Here is a 3616-nt window from a genome sequence, read left to right on the forward strand (position 1 = left end):
ATTGGATTAGAAAACACAATCCAACAGTATCCTGTCTCCAAGAGACTGACTTCATAGACAAAGATATCATCAGACTGAAGGTGAAAGGATGGGGTAAAAAAAATCTATCATTTGCATGCATTGCATAAATAAGCAGGGGTTTCTATTTCCATATCTGATAAAGAAGACTTATAAAAAGTTAGTCAGAAGAGTTAAAGAAGGCCATTTCATATTGCCCACAGGAGTCATTCAACAGTAAGAAATAATACTTATAAATATCTAAGCCCAAATAATGGAGCATCTATGTACATCAGCCAAAACCTTTTTCAATATCAAGAATCAAATAACACTGGGTAACTTTAACATGCCTCTCTCATCACTAGACAGATAATCCCAACAAAAAACTAAATAAAGAAGCTACAGAACTTTACAAAATAATATTTTAGACTTAGTAGAAATATATAGAATATTTTAAGTATCAGTGATTGAATAAACTTTCTTCTCAGCTGCACATGGAATATTTTCCAATAGATGATATTTTAGGCCACAAAGCAAATACAAAAAAATACAGATAATACCCTGCATTATATTAGATCATAATGGAATGTAATTAGAAATCAATAGTAAAATAACTAGAAATTACTCTAACACCTGGAGATTAAATAATTCACTATCAAATGATGAATAGATAGCAGAAAAAAATCAGCAATGAAATTAAAAAATACTGAGAAGTGAATGAGAATAATGATACAACATATCACAGTCTTTGGGACACTATGAGAGGAAATTTCATAGCATAGAGCTCATACACAAATAGAATAGAAAAATACCAAATAAGTAATCTAACATTACATCTCAAGGCTATAGAAAAAGGAGAACAAACCAACACCAAAACCAGTAGAATATAGGAGATAATTAATAAGAGCTGTAACCAATGAAATTGAGATTTAAAAAAAATTCTAAAAATTAATGAATCAGAAAGTTGTTCTTTGAGAAAATAAAAAAATTGAAAAACCCTTAGCCAAACTAACCAAGAGAGAGAAAGATGCAAATTACTAAAATCAGTGATCAAAATGTAAATCACAGACATTAATGAAATAAAGAGATAATTGAAAACTATTTCGAAAATCTACATTCCAATAAGCTAGAAAATTGTGAAGACATTGACAATTTCCTAGAAACATATAGCCTATCTAAATTGAACCAGGATATTGAAAATTTAAACAGATCAATTTCAAGTAATGAGATTGAAGAAGTCATCAAGAGCCTACCAACAAAAAAGCTCAGAACTAAATGGATTCTCAGTCAAATTCTACCAAACCCTTAAAGAAGAACTAATATTAGTTCTCTTTCAATTGTTCCATGAAATAGAAAAGGAGGTAACACATTTTATGAAGCCAATATCATTCTGATACCAAAGCCAGACAAAGATATCGAGGAAAGAAAACTTCAGACTAATATCCTTGATGAACATAGATACAAAAATTATCAATAAAATACTGGCAAATGACACACAAAACACATTAAAATGATAGTGCAACATGATCAAGTGGCCAAGTAAGTTTCATTCCAGGGATGCCAGGTTGAATCAATATACAGAAATCAATAAGTATAATTCATCACATAAATAGACTTAAATTCAAGAATCACATGATTATTTCATACAAGCAGAAAAAATGTATCATAAATACATTATCCATTCATAATTAAAACACTAGAAAATAGAAAAAATGGATCATGCCTCAATATTGTGAAAGCTGTATAAAACAAACCCAAGGCCAACATCATTCTAAATGGAGAAAAACTAAAATATTCCCTCTAAAAATAGAAATAAGATAGGATGCCCACTTTCACTGCTTCTGTTTAACATAGTCCTTGACTCTCTAGCCAGAGCAATTAGATAAATGAATGAAATAAAAAGGATATGAATAGGAAAATAGAGCTAAAACTAGCTCTTTTTGCAGAGGACATAATTCTGTATTTAGAAGACCTAAAACTTTCAACCATAAGATTTCTAGAAGTCATAAATGGATCCAGAAAAGTAGCAGGATACAAAATCAACACTCATAAATCAATTGTGATTTTATACTCCAATGATGAATCAGCTGAAAGAGAAATTGGGAAGACCATCCCATTCACAATAGCTTCAAAAAAGGCTCAGAAATCAATCTAACAAAAGAGGTGAAAGATCTCTACAAGAAAATTACAGAACTCTATAAAGAAAATAAAAAGATTAAGGAAGACCTTAGAAGATGGAAAGACCTCCCAGATTCTTGGATAAGCAGAATTAATACTATCAAAATGGCCATATTACCAAAAGCTCTATATAGAGTCAATGAAATTTCCATCCAAATTCCAATGATGTTCTTCATGGAAATACAAAAAGCATTTGTAAGTTTATCTGCAAAAACAAGAGGCCCAGAATAGCCAAAGCAATCCTTAGTGAGAACAGCAAACCAGGAGGCATCATAATACCAAATCTACAATTATACTACAGAGCTATAGTAACAAAAATAACATGGTATTGGAACCAAAACAGGCAAGAAGACCAATGATAAAGAATAGAAGACACAGAGACAAACCCTCAAGAATACAGTTACCTCACACTAGACAAAGGTACCAGTAACACACATTGGAGAAAAGACAGCCTCTTCAACAAATGGTACTGGGAAATCTGGAAATCCATATGTAGTAGAATGAAATGTAAACCCTATCTCTCACCCTGCATAAAATTCAATTCAAAGTGGATCAAGGACTTAGGTATAGACCAGAAACCTAACATCTACTAGAAGAAATTGTAGGCCGCAATCTCCATCACGTTGGCTTACGAACCAAATTCCTCAACAAGACTTCTAAAGCACAAGAAGTAAAATCAATAACTAATCAATGGGATGGCATCAAACCAAAATTTTCTTTACAGCAAAGGAAACAACCGAAGAGTATATAGAGAGAGCCTACATAATAAGAGAAAATTTTTGCTACTTGAATTTCAGATTGAACCTTAATTTTCAGGATATACAAAGAACTCAAAAATGTAAAACAAACAAAAACCAGAAATAATCCAATCAAAAAATGGGCAAATAATTATTCACAAAAGAAATGTTAATGGCCAGCAAATACATTTTTAAAAAGTTCAAAATTTCTAGCAATCAGAGATATGCGAATTAAAAACTACACTGCCATTTCATCAGTGTTGTTAAATCATCAATGTTGCCACAATGACAAAAAACAGAATACAAACAATGATAAATATTGGCAAGGATGTGGGGAAAAGGATACATTTACATTGCTAGTGGGACTGTAAATTGGTACAACCATTCTGGAAACCAGTATGGTTATTCCTCAAAAAAACATGGAACGAACAAGCATTTGACCCAGTTATCCGGCTCCTCCATAGATACACAAAGGATTTAAAATCAGCATAATAGAGTGACACAGCCACACCAATTAGAGAAATGCAAATCAAAACTACTCTGAGATTCATCTCACTCAGTCAGAATGGCAGCTATCAAGAATACAAACAACATATTCAGCCACAGAGTGCTTTGCTGTCATTTGACAGCAAAGCACTCTGTGGCTGAATAAATGGTGTTCATGACTTTTTTTTTTTTTTTTTTTTTTTTTTTTTTTTTTTTTT

General features: G+C 31.7%; 1 long non-coding RNA gene across 1 annotated transcript in view; it reads left to right on the plus strand.

Annotated features, from left to right (window-relative positions):
* The first annotated feature begins 3507 nt into the window (after positions 1-3507).
* Positions 3508-3616, plus strand: part of LOC125618354 — a 788-nt gene continuing 679 nt past the window's right edge. Inside the window, exon 1 of the long non-coding RNA XR_007349642.1 lies at positions 3508-3567. This is a non-coding gene — a long non-coding RNA (uncharacterized LOC125618354). The remainder of the gene's footprint in view (positions 3568-3616) is intronic.

The sequence above is a fragment of the Marmota marmota genome, unplaced genomic scaffold (genome assembly GCF_001458135.2).
Source record: "Marmota marmota marmota unplaced genomic scaffold, marMar, whole genome shotgun sequence".
Lineage (NCBI taxonomy): Eukaryota > Metazoa > Chordata > Mammalia > Rodentia > Sciuridae > Marmota > Marmota marmota.